General features: G+C 62.4%; 1 pseudogene across 1 annotated transcript; it reads right to left on the reverse strand.

Annotated features, from left to right (window-relative positions):
• Positions 1 to 6,780: 6,780 nt before the first annotated feature.
• Positions 6,781 to 10,106, reverse strand: LOC309583071 (low affinity immunoglobulin gamma Fc region receptor II-like; annotated as a pseudogene). The gene is made up of 4 exons: positions 9,804 to 10,106; positions 9,266 to 9,538; positions 7,609 to 7,692; positions 6,781 to 6,896 (listed from the first exon to the last, which is right to left on the reverse strand). The product of its transcript is annotated as a low affinity immunoglobulin gamma Fc region receptor II-like (transcript).
• Between the last annotated feature and the right edge of the window lie 1,186 nt (positions 10,107 to 11,292).

Raw genomic sequence — 11,292 nt, forward strand, 5'->3', positions numbered from 1 at the left:
CACGTAGCGAAAGCTCAAAGCAACGGCGGGGGCAGGGCAGCCACAGCCCAGCTCCCAGCGGGGCAGGGACAGCGGGCTTTGGGATCCCGCGGCTTTTCCAGCAGAAGGAAAAAGCAGCCGAAGAGAGCAGCCTCCCTCTCTGTCCAAACACTGGAGACCGATTGACCGCACACTCAGGTGAAACAAAAGAGTAGCCAGATGCACCCCACCCCCAATGGTTAGGTCTTTGTTTTTCTGAAGTATCCAGAAATTTGTCCCCCTAGCAATACGTATAGGGAAAATACCTTTAACAGAAAAAAACCCAGGAGAATTCCTAAAACCCAAACTTTCAGGATTCCTGAGGGTGGATGAGGGCCCCTGGGACCCTAAAGTCACCCCTCCAGTTTTGCTTTGCAGCCACCAGGAAGCACCAGGAAAGGTGAGTGGGGGGCTCCAGCCATGACCCCCCCTTTTACCCAAACCCCCAGGACCTTCCATTCCCTTCCACACACCCCCTTATTCACACAGGGCCCACCCAAAGCCCTCGGCACCCCTGGTGGAGGACCCTCAGGCGACCTACATGGAGCTGCTGGGGCCGCACAGGCAACTGTGGGAACCCAGCGACATCTACGACAATCTACAACGAAAGCTGTGACACTCTGGGAAGTGGGGGGCACTGGGGGGCACTGGGGGTGCCCCCTCCATGGCTCCTGTGGTTGCCCATCCTTCCAAGGGACGTGGTCGTGAGTCAGGGGGTGGCTGCACAGGCCACCCAGAGCTCCCCATTCCCTCTCCCAGTACCCCCAGGGGCTCCCCCATCCCCTTTTCAGTACCTGCAGGGACTCCCCAGCCCCTATCGGAGTGCTCCCAGTACCCCCAGTGACTTCCTCATTCTCTCCCCACAGTGCTCCCAGTACACCCAGGGCTTCCACATTCCCCCTCCCACTACCCCTATCTCATCCTGCTGCAAAAGGGGGAGTCGGGGAGGATCCTTTTTGATACATTTCTTGGACAAAAATGAAGCGCAAACACGGCAATGTTGTATCTGAGAACTGTTTCTTGATGAAGGAGGGTGAGTGTTCTTAGCGAAGGGGGATAGCAAAGAGAGTAGAGAGGGGAAAAGAGAGACAGAGAGAGAAACAGAAGACAGGCACAGCGTTACTGCAAGAACCCCGGGGGCTCTGTCGACTCGGCAGATGCAGCGCGTCCTGAGCGTCCTCGGTGAGCCTGCGTGACTTTTGCGAGCAGCCGGTGGTGATTGCCAAGCAGCTGTGGCAGCACGTCTCTGTTGCTGGCAAAAAACGGCTGCGGGCCGGCTGCTGCGGGCCGGCTGCCATGGGCTGGTACTGCGGGTTGGTACTGCCGTGGGCTGGTGCGGCACGCTGGTTGCAACGCAGGCAACGCGGGAAACACAGCGGCGGCCGAGGCTGGTGCAGGCGGTGCAGGCGGCAGGGGCGCTGGCGGCTCCTGGTGAGCAGGGCAGGTGCGATGGTTCCCCCGCGGCTGCAGGGGGCGCTCCGGAGCGAGCTCGGGGAGCACGCGGCACTGGTGGCCTGGGATCCCAGGAGGGATGGAACAAAGAAGCTTCACAAACCCCTGGGCAGCCGATCCCGGTGTCCAGCTGGACCCGTGGGAACAGCAGGCTGGAAAGGCAGGCTGGAGGGGCAGGGACAAGCACAGATCCTGGGTGGCAGACAAGATGTATCCAAACGGGGTACACCCCGGAGGTCTGGGGAGGCAGGGTGAGCAGGGATTCAACGTAGCAAAGGCTCGAATTAACGGTGGGGCAGGGCGGCCACAGCCCGGCTCCCAGTGGGGAAGGGACGGCAGGCTTGGGATCCCGGGGCTTCTCTGACAGAAGGAAAAGTGGCTGAAGAAAGCAGCTTCCCTCTCTGTCAGAACGCCAAGACCGACTGCCCACATACCCCGGTGAAACAAAAAGAGCAGCGAGCTCTTTTGTTTTTCTGAAATACCCAGCCATTTGTTCCCCTAGCAAAATGCATGGGGGAATTCCTTTAACAGAAAAAAAACCAAAACAAAAGACAAAGAACAAAAAACCAGGCGAGCTCCTAAAACCCCAACACTTTGAGGAAAAAGTGTTTATTTCCAAACCTGGTGGGGGAGGGGTGGTTTGGAACCTGCCTTCTCTCAGAGGATGTCATTCTAAATTTGGCCAAACTGGCGCAGGGGAGGAAGGCCAAGCTGACCCTCTGAGCAAGCCCCTGATCCCTCCAAGAAACCCAAAGTAAAATGGCTCCTGTGTGAATTAACTGCTTTTATGTGCTAAGGTTCCTCCCACAGCCCAATTTCCTGGGCATTTTTTCCCGGGCATTTTTCCAGGCCTCCGGGCATCTGTCCCACCGGCCAGTGTGGGGTCACTCACAGCCCCATCATGGAAGCTTTCTCTCCCCTGATTGGCTGCCATCTGAAGCCTCCCTGGGACAGGCTTCCCATGACGTGTAGACCCCCTAGAGTAATTTTCCACTTCATGTGTAACATATGTTGAGGCATAAATGAAAATCAGATTGGTTCCTCTCAACCCCCATGCTCCCAGCGGCTCTGCAATCCCCTTCCCAGTGCTCCCAGTACAACAAGTTGCTTACCGTCCCCCCTGCCAGTTCCAAGGGGGCACAGGACCTGGTTCTGTCCTCCTGGGACAAAAATGCATCTTTTTGGTTAAACTGGCAGAAATGCTGTTTGCTTGTTTGGCTCTGATGGGCTTTAGGAACGGGATTCTCCAATGTTGGGCTGCCACTATGTCTTGGTTTGAAAGACACATGTCTGCCCAGGAAGGTGGGAACCTCCTTTGGGATGGAGACTATGACCCCCTATCCTCCGAATTATTGCAACTGTGAAATTATGGGGCTTTCAGGCCAAGATATGGGAACAGGAATAACAGTTCTTGACTAGTGAGTGTATATATGTACAACAGGGCAAAGCAACAACAATGGCAGCAACAGCAAGCAGAACCAGAACCCAGGGCCAGAATTACAACCCTGTGCCAGAACCAGATCCCGGGGCCAGGACCAGAACCCAGTGCCAGAACCAGAATTCAGAGCCAGAACCACAAACCCGGTGCCAGAACCACAAACCTGGTGCCAGAACCAGAACCTGATGAAAGAACCAGAACCCAGTGCCAGAACCAGACCCCAGTGCCAGCACCAGACGCGGTGCCGGAACCAGAACCCGATGAAAAAACCAGAATCCACCGAAAAAAACAGAACCCGGTGCCAGGACCACAAACCCAGTGCCACAACCAGAACCCGGTCCCAAGACCAGACCCCGGTGCCAGAACCAGACTTCGGTGCCAGAGCCAGAACCCGGTGAAAGAACCAGAACCTGGTGGCAGGACCAGACCCGGCGCTGGAACCAGACCTCAGTGCCAGCACCAGACCGCAGCGCCAGGACCAGACCAGTGCCAGTCCCAGTACCAGACCTCGGTGCCGGTACCAGACCCGGTGCCGGTACCAGACCCGGTGCTGGTGCCTCTCTCGCTGTGGGCCCGTTCCCCTCGCTGCAGTTCTGCTCGAGGCCGCCAGGGGCACTGGTGGCTCCTGGCCGGGCGCGGCAGGTGCGGTGATTCCCCCCGCCCGCCAGCAGGGGGCGCTGTGGCGCGAGCTCGGCCCTGTCTCTCCCTCACGCGGCGATGGCGGCGCAGCCGGCGGGAGGGATGGAAAAGCGGCTTCCTTTACAAACCCCCAAGGGCAGCCAGGCCCGGTGCCCCTCGGGATGGCGAAAGGGGCTGCAGCAGGAACCTGGGAGCGGCAGCAGGGGCGGCATAGGCCAGTGGAGCCCGGAGTGGCAAAACAAATTGCAACAGAAGCTCCGCAGCTGTAGCAGGAGCTGCGGGGTGTCCCGGCAGGCAGGCGGTGCTGGGTTAGAGTGTAGTGAAAAAAACCAGAGAAGTGGCAGAAAAACGGCGGGGCTGGCAGCAGCAGCCCGGCTCCCGAACGCAGCTGGGAGACACTCCCTCGGAGAGGGAGGGGCTCGGGACCCCAGGTTTTCCCCGGAGGCACCCAAGCAGATGGTGAGGGTCCTTTTCCAGTGGGGTCCGCTGTTAATAAGGTCGCAGTTCAACAGCTGCTCTTCCGAGCAAAGGCTCACCCACTTTAAGGGAGAAGCAGGACAGGGCTGGACTCTGAATTCTCCCTGCACTGAGCAGCAGCTCGACTGTTCCCTCTGATCCCCAGACCAAGAGAGAGCTGGAGCTAAGCCCACCCCTCACCCCCAAGCCAAAATCTCTCGGTATCTCTGCCCTTCCCAAGAGAAAAGCTCCACTGGCTAAGAGGCTTCAGCCAGCTGCAGCTCTTCCCCACACCTTGGCCACTTCCTTGTCTCTCTAAAGTATGGTCCTTATTGTCTCTTAACAACAAATGGGAGAAAATTCTTGGAGAGAAAGAAAACAAAAGGAAAAATGCTGACCTCCAACACCCTAAAAAGGAGGGGCAGCTGGGGACAGTGGGAGCCAGCAGGACTCCCCCTGCACAGGGCTCCCCAGGATGTGCCACCACTGGGAGAGGGCCCCCCCCCCAGGAATGTGTCCAGAGACCGCCCCAGCACCACCATCCCCCAGGACAGGACCCCCCTGGCCGGGATGGGGCAGCCCTGGGACAGGACACTCCCAGGATGTGTCAGCCCCAAAACAGGGAACCCCCAGGACAGGACCCCTCTGGATGTGCCCCCGCAGGTCAGAACCCACCCCCCGTCTGACTCTCAGCACAAACGGCCTCTTCCTTCTGCTGCCGGAGAGAGAAAGTGAAAGTGTTGGGGAGCACGGCCAAAAACCCCCATTCCCCACAGCCCCCCTCCCCCTCCTCTCTGCAGCCCCTGCACCTCCAGGATTGCCAAGCCAGAAACTGGGGCGGAGGGAGTGGTGCAATAGTGAGGAAAATAAGGGAAAAAATTGAATAAAGAGAGGAAAAAGCCCTGGGTGAGGGCAGTGTAGCAGACTTGGAGCACCATGGGGACATTCTTATGGGGGGGGGTGTGCTGGGCCCTGGGTCACCCCAAAATTTGAGGCACCCAGTGAAGGAGCTGTGACCCACATGCCACCCAACCGCTCCCAGTCCTTTGGACCCCCATTCGCCATAGAACCAAACCATGGGACCACCATTCCTTATGTCCCCCCTCCTTGGGACCACCATGCCAGGACTCCCATTTCCTAGGATCTCCATTCCCCACCACTCCCCTACCCTTGATCCCATCCTATTGTTCCCCATTGCCCCAGGATCCAGAGGCCCACAGGACCCTGCATTCCCCAGCCAGCCCTGTCCCTGGGACCAGCATCCCATGACACCAAATCCCTGGAGCCCACATTCTCCTGGGAGCCTCATCCCTTTCTTCCCCCACCCATGGGACCCCCATTCCCCAGAAGACCCATCCATTGTGACTCCCCCTCCTCAGGATCCCCATTCTCTGGACCTCCTTGGGGCACTGTGACCTCTGGCGTGGCCCAATCTGGGGGGTACTCTGTCCCCTCTACTCCCCCATTTGACAGTTCCCCCCCATTTGGGAACCCCAAATTCCCCTTTGGGAGCCCCTAAGGTGCAGCCTGTCCCTCCAATCCCACACCCCTCCAAGACTCTTGCGCGAGTAAGAAGCCCCGCTGGGGGGGACAGCAGGGGGTGAGAGGGGCTGGGTGTCATTAGGGGAGGAAACCCTAAAAACCTCCAAAGCCAGCCCCCACACCTCCTTCAGGGTCTCAGTGCTGGGAACCAGGCTGGAACGCTCGTGGCCGTCCGCTCCTCTGCCCACAACACCCGAGGACCAACCTGCCCCCTCCGCTGCAGCACTGTGAAAACTGCAGGTATTTTCCCCTGGAAGTGGCGAATCTGGCCCCAGTTTGATGCCACAGGGCTGGGACCCTGCAAATCGGGGGGAGGGGGGGGGCGTGTGAAGCTGTTGTGGGGCTACACCACCCCTATCCCCACATTCCCCCCCTGCCATGGGGTTTCTGTCCTTAGAGGTTGGGACACTTTGGGTTTATTGGTTTTGGAAGAAAACCTATTCCAGACTTCTCCATTCTCATTCATCCCCTGCAGGATCTGAGGCGGCAAGAGCAGCTTGGGAATGGAGCCCCAGGCAGGAAGCAGCTCCCAAACTCCTGCGTGCAGCCAGTGGCCATCCAAGTGTGAGGCCAGGCCACACCACAGCCCCACTGCGCAGGGATGGGCATTGGCCAGCCCTGCTCTGGCCAGCCCCAGGGGCAGCCAGGACCTGAGGGTCCCCCCCGCCCCCTGGGCTTTGACTCTCGCAGCTTTAGAGCTGCTGCAAGGTGAGAATTGTGTGGGGGAAAAGGCGTGGCTGTGATTTGCTCAGGCCTGTGAGAAGCACAAAAGCCAAGGGGAGCCCAAGCAGTGGCTCTGCAAGCGAGGGCCTTTGATGGTTTGCAGAGCAGGGCTGGCTGGAAAGCGCCCCTGCAGGGGCAGCTGCGAGGGAAGCAGCCCGGAAATGCAGCAATGCATCATTTTGTGCCTCTGCCAAAGGCACTGAGGGAGCCCCAAAACTCAGGCAAATGCCACAAGGATCTGCTCAGCACCCTGAGCGGGACCCTCCTCCTTCCTGCCTTGCCGTGGGCTGACGCTGCCCGGATGCCCCGCACCCACCAAAGCCTCTCTCTCACTGCCCTCCGCAGCCGGACGGGGAGAGAAAGGTTTTTAGTAGAAGCAGGAAATTGGAGAATCCTGTTCCTAAAGCAGGGCATAGCTGAACAAAGAAACACCATTTCTCCCAGTTTCAGCAAAAAGCTGCATTTTGGCCCCGGCAGAAGTCAGTCGGCTCCTCCAGTGTCCTCTTGCGCCCTCAGTGTCCCAGCACATTCCCGTAGATGTCACTGGGTGCCCGCGGTCGCCCGTGGGGTCCCGGCAGCTCGGCGTAGGTCACTTGGGTATCCTGGGGCGGAGCGGTGCGGGTGGGCCCTGCAGGAGACCCTGGCTGTGGCATCTGTGTGATACCCCCCGTGGGTGACGTGTCCCTGTGTGTGTCCCACCCCGTACTCACCCTGCATCCGCTTCGTCCCTGTGACGTGGGTGTACAGCACCTCCCCCTCCTCCGGGGGGGCCGGGGGCTCCGGGGGAGCCCTGCAGGGATGGGGGGATGTGTGAGAGGGGATGGGAGGTCTTGGGGGCTGGGGAAAAGGGGGCTCATGGCTGGAGCCCCCCACTCACCTTTCCTGGTGCTTCCTGGAGGCTGCAAAGGAAAGGGGAGGGGGTGACTTTGGGGTCTCCAAGGCCCTGACCACCCTTGGGAATCCTCACCCCCCACAGGGCTCTCAATTTTCCCCAGGACACCCCCAGCATTCCTGGAGACCCCCAAAACCTCTGAACCACACCAGAGCCCCATGTCCTGATGCCCCCAGAGCCCCAAGGCTGGCAGGGATGGGCACCCTCCAAACTGCCCCTGGATTCCTGAAAGAACCCCCCGCATCCCTGCACCACCCTCCAACACTGTCCTTGAGGATTTAGGATGGTGTTGGAGGGTGGTGCAGGGATGCTGGGGGTTCTTTCAGGAAAAGGTCACTGGGCGCTCAGCTCTGCCCAAGTCAGGGGCTGTGGGTGCTGCCCCATCATCCCCACATTCTCGGTGGCCTCCCAGCTCCCCAGGGCCCCCGTTGGCCCCATTGTCACCCACCCAGGCGATGCCACCGGTGCCAGCACACAATGACACCCATGAGCAGGACCAGGAACAGCAGGGACCCGGCAACCCCTGCAGCCACTGCTGGGGACAGAGGGGGACACATCAGGGTCAGCTGTCACTGCGGGGATGCTGCAATCCCAATGACCCCGAGTGAGCCCACCTGTGTCCCAGTGTCCCCGCGGTGTCACCGTCAGTGCCAGCTCGGGGCTGAGCGCCCGGAACACGCGGTGCCCGTCCTGTCCCAGCTGGTTGGTGGCCACGCACTGGTAGGTGCCGGATTGTCCCACATGGACGTCGCCGAGCTCCAGGAGGGGACCCCGGGCCACCTCGCGGCCGTTGTGCAGCCAGGTGAAGGTGACAGGGGCTGAGCCCACCTGCACCGAGCAGCGCAGGGTCACGGGGTCACCTGCGCGCACCGGCTGTGCCAGGGCACCGGGGCTGATGGTGGCATTGGCCACGGGCACTGCGGGGACACAGATGGGGCTGAAACCTGGCCAGGGTAGATGGGGATGTGGTGGGTGGGGTCACCCCATTCCTGAGGGTTCCGCTCACCCAGGACGGTGACATTCAGGGGGACACTCTCAGCCACACTGTGCCCGTTGCTGGCCTGGCACTGGTAGGGGCCGCTGTCATTGTCCCCAACGTGGCGCAGCTCCAGGCGGGGGCCGGTGCCCAGCGGTGCCCACGAGTCCCCCCGGTGCCAGGAGAAGGACAGGGGACCTGTCCCCGTGGACACCGCGCAGCTCAGCACCAGGTGGTCCCCCAGTACCACCTGTGCCCCGGGGGGCTGCGCCGACACGGACACCCCTGAGAGCGGGACCCCTGCGGGAGGGATAGAAAGGGAATGGGGGACCTGGGAGGGGTGGGCGACACCAGGGACCAGTGAAGGACTCAGGGTGGGAGAGGGTCAGGGAGGGGTGGTGAGACCCCATTGAGGAAGAAGGGGGCCAAGAGATGGGGGGGAAGATCGGAAGGGGTGGAAGGGACCCCAGGGAGGTTCATGGAGTGGCAACCTGGAGAGGATTGGAGGGAACCACAGGGAAGGTTTTGTGGAGCCAGACATGGACAGGAACTGTGGACCATGGAGGGACCTAAGTGAGGGAGAGGTGTTCTTAGGGAGGGGTGAGGGGACCCGGTGAGTGATAAAGGGGCAGATGGGAGTGATGGGGGACCTCGAGAAGGGGTCATGGAGGGCTGGGTGTCCCCAGGAAGGACTGGGGGACCCGCGGTCATTGTCGGGGCTCCCCGCGCCCATCCCTGCGCACCGTGACTTGGAGCCGGGCGCTGCTCTTCCCCACGGCCCCCGCTCGGAGCGCACCTGGCAGCTGTAATTCCCCGAGTGGGAGACCCCCACGGCGGGCAGCAGGAGCTGCGGGGACCCCTGCGGGCCCCCCACCAACCGCCCGTGCCGGTAGAAGAGGTGCAGGAGGGGGGCTCGGGGCCGCAGGGGGCTGGGGGCGCTGAGGCAGCTGAGATTCAGGGGGGACTCCTGGGTGGGCTCGGGGGGACCCTCCAGCACCAGCACCGGGAACGGCTCTGGGAAGGAGATGGGGTGGGGGGAGCGTGATCCCGAGCCTGCTGTGAAGGGGCTGTGGGGGTGCTGAGGTGTGGGGGTGTGGGGGTGTCAGGGTGGCGGCTGTGGGGTGCTCACCGCGCACTGTCACTGTCACCGGCGCCGACACCGACTCCTTCCGCCCCCGGGACAGGCTGGATTCCACCCAGCCCCTGCAGCGGTAGCGGCCACTGTCCTGCAGCCGCAGAGGGGACAGGGACAGCTCGGTCCCATCGCGGAACAGCTGCAGTTGTTTCTCTTCGTGGTAGAAGGACACCGAGGTCACTGGGTTGTCCTGCCAGCCGCGGCAGCGCAGTGTCACCGTGTCCCCCTCCAGCAGCGCCCGTGCCGGCACCTGCAGCACCAGCCGGTCTGGGGGACAGGGGCGGTCCGGTCACACCGTGGGGTTCCATGGGGTCCCGATGGCACCGGGACGAAGGCATTGGGTCACCCCCAGCACACCAGGGGTCCCCAATTCCAACACGGGGCTCCGCTCGCCCTGGGATGCTCTGGGATGTCCCTGTGTGCAGGGGACCGGCTCTCGTCACACCAGGGGGGTTGACCCATGGAGCGGAGCCCACCCAGAGCCCTCGGGGACCCCGCGGGTGCCAGGCTGGGGACACCCAACCCTCCTCACCATTGGAGATGCTCACGGTGGGGCTGCGCCCGGTGCCGGGTCTGTCGCACTGGTAGGTGCCACTGTCGGTGACAAGGAATCGGTCGGGTCCCTGCAGCCGCCAGCGCTGCCCGTCCTTGTACCAGGTGGTGGCAGCGGCAGTGCCCGAGCCCTGGCAGGTCAGTGTCACCCGGTCCCACAGCACCGGTGGCATCCAGGCGGGATCCACGAGGAGCTGGGTGGTCTGGGTGCCTGCGGGTGACAGGGGACACCAGCCTGCCAGGGCCAGGGCGGGATGGGGACAGCGGGGCGGGGACGTGGCATCCCCCCGAAGACTCACCAGCGAGGCCGAGGGTCTGGGCTGGAAGGGAGAAGGGACAGGGCTGGGTGGGGGTAGCACCGTGGGGACAGCGGCACCCGGGGCACGGAGTGTGGGGCTGTCCCCAAACTGTCCCCACGGGGTCACCGGTTTAGCACAGAGGTCTTGAGGACAGGGACACCTCTGTCACCCTGGGCTGAGGCAGGACATGGGGACACTGTGGACACCCCATGCTTCTACAAGTCACCTCCACCCACCCCACAGCACCTGTCCCCATGGCCACATCCCCGCGGCCCTCTGCCCATGATCCTATCCCAATGGCACCTGGCCCCGTGGCCCATCCTGATGGTGCTTGGCCCTTGTCCCTGCATCCCTGTCCCCCTGGCCCTGTCCCCACAGCTGCCCCAGCCCCAACTTTCCGTTTGCTACATCCCACTCCCTCCATTCCTGTCCCCCCCATTCCTGTCCCCATTCCTGTCCCCCACAGCCACCCCATGACTCAGGTCACATTTAAGGCGTCCATGCCCATGCTCGGGCTCTGCTGGCCTTGGGGACCTCAGGGCACCCCGCAGTCCCCCTCTGCCCCCTCCCCACCGCTCTCTGCCTCACCAGGGCCCATCCCCGGGGCGTCAGGCCCGTGCCCGGGGCACTCACCCCACAGGAGCAGCATCACCTTCCCGGCCATCCCGCTGTCCCCGGCCACCCGGGCTGGCTGTCACACGCTGCCGGGGCCACCTGTCCCCTGGGTGGCGGGCAGGAAGCGAGGTCACGTCTCGCCCCCACGTGTTGGTGGCCCTTGGTGGGGGCAGGGTGTTGCAGGGTGGGGGTAGGGTGGAGACACAGCAGGGGACAGGCTGGGGCCATGGTGGGACATGGTGTTCCCAGGAGTGGGGGCTCAGGGCATGTGGGGATCTCAGGATGGGTGTCCCAGGGGAATGGGGAGAGAGGGGAAGTGACAGGGAGTGTCTGTCTGGGGAATGGGGTCCCCATGTGTTAGGGGGTGCTGGGGATGAGGGTCCTGAGGGAATGGGGCGAAGGGAGTGGGGGGAAGGGGATGGAGATGCTGGGCAACAGGAGACCCAGGATGGGGCTCGGAGAAAAGGGGGACACAGGGAATGGGGCTGCCACGGTCGGGTTCCCAGGGGAATGGGGGTCCCAGGGATGGGCAGTGCCTGGGGGGGCTCGTGGGTC

The sequence above is a fragment of the Coloeus monedula genome, assembly GCF_965178545.1.
Source record: "Coloeus monedula genome assembly, chromosome: 29".
Classification (NCBI taxonomy): Eukaryota; Metazoa; Chordata; class Aves; order Passeriformes; family Corvidae; genus Coloeus; species Coloeus monedula.